Source organism: Nerophis lumbriciformis, linkage group LG17, assembly GCF_033978685.3.
Source record: "Nerophis lumbriciformis linkage group LG17, RoL_Nlum_v2.1, whole genome shotgun sequence".
Lineage (NCBI taxonomy): Eukaryota > Metazoa > Chordata > Actinopteri > Syngnathiformes > Syngnathidae > Nerophis > Nerophis lumbriciformis.
Window position 1 is genome coordinate 37,784,611 of NC_084564.2, and position 13,220 is coordinate 37,797,830.

At 38.7% G+C, this 13,220-nt stretch overlaps 1 protein-coding gene across 8 annotated transcripts in view; it reads right to left on the reverse strand.

Annotated features, from left to right (window-relative positions):
- The window catches only part of ncam1b (neural cell adhesion molecule 1b), a 354,414-nt gene that overhangs the window by 77,474 nt on the left and 263,720 nt on the right, over window positions 1-13,220 (reverse strand). The gene's annotated exons all lie outside the window — the stretch shown is intronic.

A 13,220-nucleotide genomic window follows, 5' to 3' on the forward strand; every position in this document is an offset into this window, starting at 1 on the left:
GCGCTGCTTTACCTTCAGCCTCGTTTGCACTTCTACTTTAACGCTGAAGGTTTAATGCAGGGTCATTTCTATAGCATTTTTTTATCCTCCGTAGTAACTGCTTGTCATGATTATTTCTAGTCTAAATGTCAACAGGCAGCTGGCTAATGAGTTATGTAAATGACTTCTCTTCTAAAACGACCTGCTTTCACCGACGCCTCACACTTTGAGACTTGTATTAGTAGATTGCACAGTACAGTACATATTCCGTACAATTGACCACTAAATGGTAACACCCCAATACGTTTTTCAATTCATGGTACAAATATATACTATCAGCATAATACAGTCATCACACAAGTTAATCATCAGAGTATATACATTGAATTATTTACAATCCTGGGGGTGGGATGTGGAGGGGGTTAGGTTTGGTTGATATCAGCACTTCAGTCATCAGCAATTATATCATCTGAGAAATGGACATTGTAACAGTGTAGGTCTGACTTGGTAGGATATGTACAGAGAGCAGTGAACATAGTGAGCTCAGAAAGCATAAGAACAAGTATATACATTTGATTATTTACATTTGATTATTTACAATCCGAGGAGGTGGGATGTGGTGGGGGGAGAGGGTTAGGCTAGGGTTGTAGCTGCCTGGAGGTGTTCTTTTAGTGCACTTTTGAAGGAGGATAGAGATGCCCTTTTTTTTTTACCCCTGTTGGGAGTGCATTCCATATTGATGTGGCATGGAAGGAGAATGAGTTAAAGGGGAACATTATCACAATTTCAGAAGGGTTAAAACCATTAAAAATTATATTTTTCGAAGTTTTTTTCAAAATTTTACCCATCACGCAATATCCCTAAAAAAAGCTTCAAAGTGCCTGATTTTAACCATCGTTATAAACACCCGTCCATTTTCCTGTGACGTCACATAGTGAAGCCAACACAAACAAACATGGCGGAAAGAACAGCAAGCTATAGCGACATTAGCTCGGATTCAGACTCGGATTTCAGCGGCTTAAGCGATTCAACAGATTACGCATGTATTGAAACGGATGGTTGTAGTGTGGACGCAGGTAGCGAAAACGAAATTGAAGAAGAAACTGAAGCTATTGAGCCATATCGGTTTGAACCGTATGCAAGCGAAACCGACGAAAACGACACGACAGCCGGCGACACGGGAGAAAGCGAGGACGAATTCGGCGATCGCCTTCTAACCAACGATTGGTATGTGTTTGTTTGGCATTAAAGGAAACTAACAACTATGAACTAGGTTTACAGCATATGAAATACATTTGGCAACAACATGCACTTTGAGAGTGCAGACAGCCCAATTTTCATCAATTAATATATTCTGTAGACATACCCTCATCCGCACTCTTTTCCTGAAAGCTGATCTGTCCAGTTTTGGAGTTGATGTCAGCAGGCCAGGGAAGCTAGGGTCGATAAGGGGTTTTGCTCGCTCGTCTGCGGGAACAAACTGCCGCCATTGCTTGCCGTGCTACCAAGGACCTTTGTCCCTGAATTGCTCACACACTCCGGCAGATTCAATGGGGGTCTGGTGGCAGATTTCTTTGACTTTATCGTTGGAAATGCATCTGCTTTGAGTGTCGCAGGATATCCACACATTCTTGCCATCTCTGTCGTAGCATAGCTTTCGTCGGTAAAGTGTGCGGAACAAACGTCCAATTTCTTGCCACTTTCGCATCTTTGGGCCACTGGTGCAACTTGAATCCGTCCCTGTTCGTGTTGTTACACCCTCCGACAACACACCGACGAGGCATGATGTCTCCAAGGTACGGAAAACAGTCGAAAAAATGGAAAATAACAGAGCTGATTTGACTCAGTGTTTGAGAAAATGGCGGATTGCTTCCCGATGTGACGTCATCGCTCCGAGAGCGAATATTAGAAAGGCGTTTAATTCGCCAAAATTCACCCATTTAGAGTTCGGAAATCGGTTAAAAAAATATATGGTCTTTTTTCTGCAACATCAAGGTATATATTGACGCTTACATAGGTCTGGTGATAATGTTCCCCTTTAAGACCTTTGTTAGATCGGAATCTGGGTTTAACGTGGTTTGTGGAGCTCCCCCTGGTGTTGTGGTTATGGCGGTCATTTACGTTCTGGAAGTAGTTTGACATGTACTTCGGTATCAGGGAGGTGTAGCGGATTTTATAGACCAGGCTCAGTGCAAGTTGTTTTACTCTGTCCTCCACCCTGAGCCAGCCCACTTTGGAGAAGTGGGTAGGAGTGAGGTGGGATCTGGGGTGGAGGTCTAGAAGTAACCTGACTAGCTTGTTCTGGGATGTTTGGAGTCTTGATTTGAGGGTTTTGGACCAGGAGGTGCATGCGTAATGGAAAAAGGGTTGAATGAGAGTTCCTGCTAGAATCTTCATGGTGCTTTTGTTGACCAGAGAGGAGATTCTGTAGAGAAATCTCGTTCGTTGGTTGACCTTTTTGATTACCTTGGTTGCCATTTTATCACGGGGCGTTTAAAAGAAAACAAGCGTGTCCCTCCTAACATTGTCGCTAACATGTGTCGTCAAGACACTGTATTTTAGCTACAGGCTATCATTTCAGACCGACCTAATGATACGGATTACAGTAATGTACGAAACAAGTGTAGAGTAATTGCCTCCTGCAAATCCTGATAATTGTTCTATGATTTTGTTTCATATGCATGGTTTGATTGTTTTCATTGACGGCAGGTTTTTCTCTATTCAAGCCATCAGTCCATATCGTTCAATCTAATTATTAGGACATGCACGTGTTTGTTTGTTTTTTAATACAAACCCCATTTCCATATGAGTTGGGAAATTGTGTTAGATGTAAATATAAACGGAATACAATGATTTGCAAATCATTTTCAACACATATTCAGTTGAATATACTACAATTATTTTTTTCAAATAATCATTAACTTTAGAATTTGATGCCAGCAACACGTGACAAAGAAGTTGGGAAAGGTGGCAATAAATACTGATAAAGTTGAGGAATGCTCATCAAACACTTATTTGGAACATCTCACAGGTGTGCAGGCTAATTGGGAACAGGTGGGTGCCATGATTGGGTATAAAAGTAGATTCCATGAAATGCTCAGTCATTCACAAACAAGGATGGGGCGAGGGTCACAACTTGGTCAACAAATGCGTGAGCAAATTGTTGAACAGTTTAAGAAAAACCTTTTTCAACCAGCTATTGCAAGGAATTTAGGGATTTCACCATCTACGGTCCGTGATATCATCAAAGGGTTCAGAGAATCTGGAGAAATCACTGCACGTAAGCAGCTAAGCCCGTGACCTTCGATCCCTCAGGCTGTACTGCATCAACAAGTGACATCAGTGTGTAAAGGATATCACCACATGGGCTCAGGAGCACTTCAGAAACCCACTGTTAGTAACTACAGTTGGTCGCTACATCTGTAAGTGCAAGTTAAAACTCTCCTATGCAAGGCGAAAACCGTTTATCAACAACACCCACAAACGCCGTGGGCTTCGCTGGGCCTGAGCTCATCTAAGATGGACTGATACAAAGTGGAAAAGTGTTCTGTGGTCTGACGAGTCTACATTTCAAATTGTTTTTGGAAACTGTGGGCGTTGTGTCCTCCGGACCAAAGAGGAAAAGAACCATCCGGATTGTTATAGGCGCAAAGTTGAAAAGCCAGCATGTGTGATGGTATGGGGGTGTATTAGTGCCCAAGACATGGGTAACTTACACATCTGTGAAGGCGCCATTAATGCTGAAAGGTACATACAGGTTTTGGAGCAACATATGTTGCCATCCAAGCAACGTTACCATAGACGCCCCTGCTTATTTCAGCAAGACAATGCCAAGCCACGTGTTGCATCAACGTGGCTTCATAGTAAAAGAGTGCGGGTACTAGACTGGCCTGCCTGTAGTCCAGACCTGTCTCCCATTGAAAATGTGTGGCGCATTATGAAGCCTAAAATAGCACAAAGGAGACCCCCGGACTGTTGAACAACTTAAGCTGTACATCAAGCAAGAATGGGAAAGAATTCCACCTGAGAAGCTTCAAAAATGTGTCTCCTCAGTTCCCAAACGTTAACTGAGTGTTGTTAAAAGGAAAGGCCATGTAACACAGTGGTGAACATGCCCTTTCCCAACTACTTTGGCACGTGTTGCACCCATGAAAGTCTAAGTTAATTATTATTTGCAAAAAAAATAAAAAAATGTATGAGTTTGAACATCAAATATGTTGTCTTTGTAGCATATTCAACTGAATATGGGTTGAAAAGGATTTGCAAATCATTGTATTCCGTTTATATTTACATCTAACACAATTTCCCAACTCATATGGAAACGGGGTTTGTATGTTTTGTTTTGTGGATTGTTCATTTTACAAGGTGCGACAGAACTAAATTCCCGAGCAGCTCTTTTCCAGTGCTTTTTTGCATGGCTCGCCTCCAAGCTGCCGGGTAAAACAATGCCACGGATGTTTTACACATACTGATTGAGGACGGCAGCCATGTAAAGAGAAACCTTGGTTAGTTTGTGTTCCAATTCAATAGGCTCCGCATGTCCGCCACATTCATTATGCATAGTGCGTAGAGGGACTGGAGCAATGCTTATACAACACAATGGCCCTTTATTCTGACCCCTGTGCAGAAAACATTCTCCGTTAGACTCTTGGCAACGTATTCTCTCTACGTACACCATGAAGTCCACGTTTGTTCCCCATTTTGTCAATATTGATTCTTGTTTTGAACATTTTCTTTATTTCCCTGCCGGCTCCAGTTGGTTACTCTACACCAGTGACGTGCAGTCACTAGAGGCAGGTGAGGCGGGGCCTCACCTGCCATCATGGAAAGAAAAACAATGTAAAAAGAAAACATTTTTATTAAATTGTTATATGTATCCAGTGATTATACTATAAAGTTATTTTCCATTTAACTTCACCAGTTTTAGATTATTTTCATTCAAAATCGCTGAATTTTCACATTTGCCGTTCAAATACTGAGAAGAGACGGTGCGGTGATCAGCAGCCAGTTGAGGCACGTCACTCAGTGCCTCAACATGGATTGCGGACTCGGCTAACTGCTGGCCTGCTGTGCAGTGAGACCGTATTGCTATATGAATTATATTATACATTTCCATAGTTTAGTTAGCTGAGGTATATAATGTACAGTGTATTTTGTCAACAACTGTATGTGTGTAACGTATTTCTTGTGCTGAGCGATCATAAAACGGCTGCAAAAGACGCACTGGCTGAGGCTCGCGTCCTGCACCCACACCGTAGAATGCACGGCAACCCCTGACGGGAGTGTTATATCAACTAAAGCCCACACTTAAACTTTCCACGTGCAAGATTGAATCTATTTAAAAAATGTATTTCATAAGAAGCCAAAAAGTGCAAAAACAATAATGTTCGTGTTGGAGGAGTTGTGAATGACTGCAGGGCCACAACATTAGGTACACCTGCAGACTGCAGGTGTACCTAATTCACAACTCCTCCAACACGAACATTATTGTTTTTGCACTTTTTGGCTTCTTATTAAATAACTTTTGTAACCTATTTTTATGGGCTTTCCTCTTTGTGATGTTAAGTTCCTGTTATGCGCTGTTATACAGTATATGCCTTGAGCTCTTATTTTGAAGGCGCTAAGAGCGGAAGTGATGACACGTTGGAGTGGAGCGGAAGTTTTTGAAAGAAGGTAAATAAAGTGGTCCTCGTGTAAACTGGAGCCTCCGTGTTTGTTATTTTGTAGTTTCATACAGTATAGGCGACATTTATAAACCCTCGGTTACACTTTTTTAAATAGATTCAATCTTGCACGTGGAAAGTTGAAGTGAGGGCTTTAGTTGATATAACACTCTCGTCAGGGGGTGCATTAATCCAGCACAACAGCGGCTCATGGACTTATTTTATAAGTAAATGTAAGACCATAATAACGTTTTTTTTAATTAAATGTGCTTTTTTGTGTGCTACAGTTTGTATGTGTAAAGTTAAAGTTAAGTTAAAGTAGCAATGATTGTCACACACACTAGGTGTAATGAAATTTGTCCTCTGCATTTGACCCATCCCCTTGATCACCCCCTGGGAGGTGAGGGGAGCAGTGGGCAGCAGCGGTGCCGCGCCCGGGAATCATTTTTGGTGATTTAATAACCCCCAATTCCAACCCTTGATGCTGAGTGCCAAGCAGGGAAGAATGCTGGTATGAGCTTTTAAACATAACCCGTTAACTGCTGCCAATCAAATGGTGAATAAGATACTCTTTAGGGTTCATATGTTTGTAAATCTGACTGTGATGAAGTCAGTGCCTCACCAGCCATCAACCTCACCGCATGTCACTGCTCTACACCAGGGTTAATCAACGGGTGGCTTAGGGGCCAAATCTGGATCTCTGGAAGGACACCAGACCGGTCCCCCGCAGTTCAGTTTAAGACTTGTGATCGAGATGATCTTTGACTAACTTTTTTGCAGTAGGTTACTAAGAACATAGATGATCTTGGACCAGAGTAAACATATTGATTGATTGATTGATTGATTGATTGATTGATTGAAACTTGTATTAGTAGATTGCACAGTACAGTACATATTCTGTACAATTGACCACTAAATGGTAATGAGTTTTTCAACTTGTTTAAGTCGGGGTCCACGTTAATCAATTCATGGTAATTGGTATTGCTTGTGTTTCCATTCATGACAAGCCGTTTGGTGGAGTAAAACTCCCACTAGATGCGAAACGGCCGCAGAACGGAACCTGCCCGACGGCCAAATTTTCCATTTGTATTCAAGTCTATGTGTCCGTTTGCGCCGACTGCGGAACGTCACCGTTCGGCATTTCAGCGCTAAATATGCGAAGAGCTCCTATATTTGCGGGACAACGCAAGAAATTTGTTCAATTTAGCTCAAATCTGTCATGCAAAAATCACAAAATAAATGATCCGGTCTACTTTCAAAATAAATGACTCGGTCTTCAAGGCAGATCCTGTTTTTACACTTTGAAACGTCGTAATGGGCTGCAACGGACATGAAGTCCATCCGTCCATCCATTTTCTACCACTTGTCCCTATTGGGGTCGTGAGGGGTGCTGGAGCCTATCTCAGCTGTATTCGGGCGGAAGGCGGCGTACACCCTGGACAAGTCACCACCTCGTCACAGGGCCAACACAGATAGACAGACATCATTCACACACTAGGGCCAATTTAGTGTTGCCAATCAACCTATCCCCAGGTACATGTCTTTGGAGGTGGGAGGAACCCACGCAGTCACAGGGAGAACATGCAAATTCCACACAGAAAGATCCCGAGCCCGGGATTGAACTCAGGACTACTCAGGACCTTCGTATTGTGAGGCACATGCACTAATCCCTGTTCCACCGGGCTGCCCAGACATGAAGTCATATTAAGTTAAAGTTAAAGTAACAATGATTATCACACACACACTGTATAACACTCCCGTCAGGGGGTGCATTCTACGGCGTGGGTGCATTAATCCAGCACAACAGCGGCGCATGGACTTCATTTATAAGTAAAGGTAAGACCATAATAACGTTTTTTTTATTAAATGTGCTTTTTTGTGTGCTACAGTTTGTATGTGTAAAGTTAAAGTTAAGTTAAAGTAGCAATGATTGTCACACACACACTAGGTGTGGTGAAATTTGTCCTCTGCATTTGACCCATCCCCTTGATCACCCCCTGGGAGGTGAGGGGAGCAGTGGGCAGCAGCGGTGGCCGCGCCCTGGAATCCTTTTTGGTGATTTAACCCCCAATTCCAACCCTTGATGCTGAGTGCCAAGCAGGGAGGTAATGGCTCCCATTTTTATAGTCTTTGGTATGACTCGGCCGGGGTTTGAACTCACAACTAGGGCTGGGCAATATATCGATATGCGCGATTTTGTTTATTGGGATAAGGTAAACATCTGTTCAGTATTTTAACATAAACGTGTTTGATTGTGAGGCATTAAAAGCCACAAAATGCAACGGGTCCATGAGACCCACAAACGCTGGCTGAGTAACAACAATATGAACATTACACAAGGGTTAAAACTGATATGGAGAAACGACAAGGACTTGCACTTTGCATAAATCAAACAAGGTGACTGCAGAGCTCTCCTATAGCCTGCTTGCCTTAGCGGTGGTCTGCAGGAAACACTTTTAACTTTGGAGCGTGAAATCAGGAATACACAACGGGACATGTTAAAGTCATGTCTCACCAAATCTTAACCGGCCCAGCATAGAAGGAAACGCTTCCCTCTGCTGCTTTTGCAACGAGACCACCACGTTTGGCAGTAACATGCTCGGCACGCACACGCTCTTCTGCACCCATAAGTCTTCTCCCCTCTGCCTGCTTGCTATTATGGGACGTCTCAACACACACACACACACACACACACACACACACACACACACACACACACACACACACACACACACACACACGCACACACACACACACATTATTGTATTTGCTACTTTCTTGAGTCTTGAGAAAAATGCCTACTTCTAGTATTATAGTAAAAGTCGTCATTTTACTCAACGCAAGTCAACATTTTACAAGAAAAACTGAACATTTGTGCAATATTATGATGAAAGTTTAAATTTTACTCAATAACAGTCGCAATTTTACGAGAAGAGCTTAACATTTTGGCAATTTTATGAAGAGTCGTAATTTTACATGACAAAGGTCACAATTGTATAAGAAAACTTTAAAATGTTGGCAATATTATAATAATAATAATCAGTTATAATTTAATTTAAAAAATGTCATTATTTTACAAGAACAACCAAAAAATTGGCAATATTGCATACTTGCCAACCCTCCCGGATTTTCCGGGAGACTCCCGAAATTCAGCGCCTCTCCCGAAAACCTCCCGGGACAAATTTTCTCCCGAAAATCTCCCGAAATTCAGGCGGGCTCAGGTCCATGCGGACCTGAGCCCGCTAACCCACAATATAAACAGCGTGCCTGCCCAATCACGTTATAACTGTAGAATGATGGAGGGCGAGTTCTTGGTTTCTTATGTGGGTTTATTGTTAGGCAGTTTCATTAAAGTCCTCCCAGCGGGGCAACAACACACAACAACAGCAGTCACGTTTTCGTCTACCGTAAAGCAGTTCGTCTGCCGTAAACAGCAACGTTGTGACACTCTTAAACAGGACAATACTGCCATCTAGTGCATTTGATGAAAGCACTTTTGTGCGTGCCAAACAGCAATGCATCATCAGAGAGGTTGTTCAGCATGGTTAGAAAAATAGTGACAGAGAACAGAACAAGGATGGACAATTCAACCCTTAACTCAACAATGAGTAGATGAGTGTTATGTGTGTGTATATGTGTAAATAAATGAACACTGAAATTCAAGTATTTATTATATATATATATATATATATATATATATATATATATATATATATATATATATATATATATATATATATATATATACATATATATATATATATATATATATATATATATATATATATGAAATACTTGACTTAGTATTTCGTCAAGTATTTCTTATATATATATATATATATATATATATATATATATATATATATATATATATATATATATATATATATATATATACACAGGATATGAAATACTTGACTTAGTATTTCGTCAAGTATTTCTTATATATATATATATATATATATATATATATATATATATATATATATATATATATATATATATATATATATATACAGTATATGAAATACTTGACTTGGTGAATTCTAGCTGTAAATATACTCCTTCCCTCTTAACCACGCCCCCAGCCACGCCCCCCGCCTCCCGAAATCGGAGGTCTCAAGGTTGGCAAGTATGCAATATTGTGATAAGTCAGAATTTTATATGACAAATGTCGCCATTTTGCATTACAAAGTAATCATTATACATAAAAAAAGTAATAATTTTACATAAAGTAATAATTTTCAGAGAAAATAGTGCAATATTACAAAAACAGAAAGAATGTGAATAAATTGTTCCCAATTTTATAAGAAAAAAGTCGACGCATTGTGAGGAAAAAGACTGCGTTTTGTTAATTTTTTGTTTGTAATTGTTTTTAAATTTCATTATTTACTTCAAGTTAATACAGTATGTCTCTATATACATTTTTTTTTATTTTGGCCAAAGGGCCCCTGTATGAATTTCTTACACACACATATGTTGGCCAGAGGGGGAGCACTTAAATTTTTTACACACACTTGTTATTTCATATGTTGACCAGAGGGAGGAGCACTTTTAAAAGCGACACACAGTCGATTAGAAAAATCCCTCCTTTTTGGGACTACCCTCATTTTGATAGATTTCCCCACCAGGGGGTGAGAAATGAGACATTCTCTATTAGATGCAATGGTTCATATGGAAGCTACTTTTCCTTGTTGATGTCTCAAGAAGGGTAGAAATACAAGAACACTTTGAAAGAAATATTCAATTCAATATTTTTCCAGAGGCCATTATAACAGTCTCTCCCTCTCACACACACACACACACACACACACACACACACACACACACACACACACACACACACACACACACACACACACACACACACACACACACACACACACACACACACACACACACACACACACACAAACTGAAACACTATGTTATCCTGTGGCTCATAGTTCTTAGTTCGTAAACCATAAATGTGACCAAATCAGTCTGAGAAGCATGTTGCTGCCATAATCTTGTCAATACTGTAAATGTTTGCAGAAAAACATGTCCAAAAACCGCCATGGGTCTACTCCTAGTCAGTCTGTTGTTGCGAATCCTGTAATTATTGTCGTGCTGGGTGATACTGGAGTCGATTTTTCATTCAAATAGTCCTCACAGGATCAATAATGAATGCATTTCAATCCCCAAACAACCTGCAGGAAAAAAAAAAAAAAGCTATTTCAAGGACCGGTAGTCTAAAACAGTGTTTTCCAACCACTGTGCCGCGGCACACTAGTGTACCGTGAAATATTGTTTGGTGTGCCGTGGGAATGTATGCAATTTCACCTAATTGGTCGGAAAAATATTTCTGCAAAAACTGAAATCTAAGTAAGATGAAATATCTCAAATAAGGGTGATATTTTCTTATTTTCTGTCTGATAAGATAATTATTCTCACTAAACAGATTTTATGTTAGAGTGTTTTACTTCTTTTAAGGGTCCTAAATGATCTCAGTAAGATATTACAGCTTGTTGCTGAGATGTTATGACCTATATTGAGTAAAACATGCTTGAAACTAGAATATCAACTGTTGTGTCATCAACACTCACAAGTATAAAACTACTTTTTTAAAGTAATCATTTCTTATTTCAAGCATGAACAAAAAAAATCATGACTTTGACACAATTGTATCTCATAATTAAAACAGATGACATCCAAATGGACTGTTTTATTTTCAATGAAACAATAGAACATACCTACTCATATAGTAGTACAGTTGGCACAGTACAGTAAACTGACAGTTAATATTTAAACATTTAACATTTCTAACTATTTTGAACAGAAATAGTTCATGCACATTCAGGTAAATTCTTCAAAATTACAATTAAAAAAATTTGGCTGGGGGCCGGGCTGTATATATATATATATATATATATATAAACATATATATATGTATATATATTATATATAACATATATATATAAATATGAATATGTGTATATATATATATATATATATGTATATATATATATATATATATATATATATATATATATATATATACATATACACATATATATATATATATATATATATATATATATATATATATGTGTATATATATATATATATATATACATATATATATATATATATGTATATATATATATATATATATATATATTTTTATTTTATTTTATTTATTTATTTATTTATTTTTAATATTTATATATATATATATATATATATATATATATATATACCTCGCGCACTAATTGACTGAAAGAGCACGCACTTGGCGCGATGATGTCATGTTGTCAATGGAAAAATGCATTTTTAAACCATATGATTTGCCAGAGCGGCTCGGAGACCCCGAGAGTAACAAGCGGTTGCCTTGTTGCCTTTCCAATAAGAACAATAAATTTGTTTTTAGTATAAGTTTGCTGGTTTCAAGAAATGTAATGGCGAGCGCATATCATTATGTCCAGATAATGGCACTAGCATTTACTTCATTTAAGAATATTTTTCAACATATTGAGCAAAAAGGTCTCTTTTTTTTTTTTTTTCTACTAAGAAAAGTGCACTTGTTATTAGTGAGAATATACTTATTTTAAGGTATTTTTGGGTTCATTGAGGTTAGCTAATTTTACTTGTTTTGGAAAGTCTTGACAAGCCAAATGTTCTTGTTTTATTGGCAGATAATTTTCCTTAGTTCAAGTAAAATACCCTTAATTTTTGTGTTTTTTTTTTTTATTATTTTGTCAGAATGCACCAGAATGCTTAATTTGTATGTGAAAATCACAAAGAAATCTTCTGGGGGAGGATGATCCCCCTACAGGGGTTTGGTTTACAAACTTTCAGCCCCACCTAATCATATTGTTTCTTCAACTTAAAAATAGCTGACTGTTTTTTTTCCCCCTTCTCCTGCTCCCAGTCTGTGGAACGCTCTCCCTGACCACCTGAGGGCACATCAGACTCTGGATGCTTTTTAAAAAAGCTTAAAAGCCCTTCTTTTTTAAAAAGCCTTTTTTTTTTTAGATATATGCATACTAGTTCTAGCTAGTTGGCTGTTCTAGTTTTTATTTTTATTTATTTTTTATTATCTTTTTAATACACTGTAGCACTTTGAGGTTGTTTACTCAATGTAAAGTGTTTTTTTACAAATCAAATCTATTGTTATTATTATTATTATTATTATTCTCTGGGATTATATTCCCAGTTTTGATCTCGGACGTCTGGTCACTTATAGCATATAAGAATATTCTATTACTGTTAAGCAAACTATGAATAATAAAACACGCCAAAACATGTGTCCTTTATCATAGCTACACATATGACAAAAAAAGCGTGTGAAAATCAGTGGTATTCAGTGAGGTAAGATGAATTAAATGCGCTGACAGTTCATTGCTCCTGCCAAATGAATTGCACTGAGTGGAGCGGATCACCACTCCAAGATGGCGGCCCGGCGTCTCGTCAGCGCCACACTGCAAAAAGTCAGTGTTCAAAAACAAGAAAAAAAATACAAAAATTAGGGGTATTTTATTTGAACTAAGCAAAATTATCTGCCAATAGAACAAGAAAATGTGGCTTGTCAAGACTTTC